Source organism: Echinops telfairi, unplaced genomic scaffold (genome assembly GCF_000313985.2).
Source record: "Echinops telfairi isolate 266 unplaced genomic scaffold, ASM31398v2 ScPeMD7_7400;HRSCAF=8409, whole genome shotgun sequence".
NCBI lineage: Eukaryota > Metazoa > Chordata > Mammalia > Afrosoricida > Tenrecidae > Echinops > Echinops telfairi.
Genome location: NW_022111300.1, coordinates 9,812,105 through 9,812,998, shown reverse-complemented (window position 1 = coordinate 9,812,998; position 894 = coordinate 9,812,105).

Genomic DNA, 894 nt, shown 5'->3' with positions numbered 1-894 from the left:
ACTCTAAACACCTGAGAGGAAGCATGCCTGTTAGAGCTTACAGGAGTTTTGGGGAGAATTGTGCTGTTAGCAGTTTAAGTCCTAGAAATGTTGCCTTAGCCCCTTCGTGGAAAAACCTTAGGAAAGTTTCACACACCAAGGGAGCCAACTTCCAAGACCAAAGAGGGAGAAGACAGCAGGCTGGAACTATGATTGCAATTAAGCTGCTCCCAAAAGAGCACATTAGAACGAAAAGACTGGCGATGTAATTAGAAAATGCCAGCCAACGAAAACCTTCTGTGTCACCATAGTCCAACCCCATTGCGCAGGCCATCTTGATGAGTCTAGAGTTGAGATGGCAGCTACTGGGCACTGTCAGGTACATGGTGGACTGCGCACTGGTGGGTCAAAGCCATCAGTCGCTCTGTGGGTGAAAGTCAAGGCTCTTTGCTTCTGTAAAACTTGACAGCCTTGGGAAACCCTCTCTAGGGCCACTATGAGTCAGAATCGACTCTGTGGCAATGGGTTAATCGGAATCACAATAATAAGAGAGGAGATTACAATATTCAAGTTCTCCAAGAAGTGTCTTGCTTTATCTGGAAACGCATCCCACGCTTGGCTTTGGTCTGCAGCTATTCAGGTGGGGACATGTTCTGCAGGCCTGGCTGTGTCTGTTGGCTTGCCACCAACTCCAAGGAGCTAATGAGAAGCTGTCCCCGCTGAAGGCAAGTCACAGAATTGGGAGTGGAGCCCTAGCAGCTGGTGAGGCACGTGGCTCCAGGTGCTGCAGTTCTGACTCAGCTCGGCCTGGATCCCACCAGGTTTCTAAGAGCTGTGTGTTAATCAAACAGCTCCTCCCTGCCTTGGCACCCGTGTGTGTGTGTGTGTGTGTGTGTGTGTGTGTGTGTGTGTGTG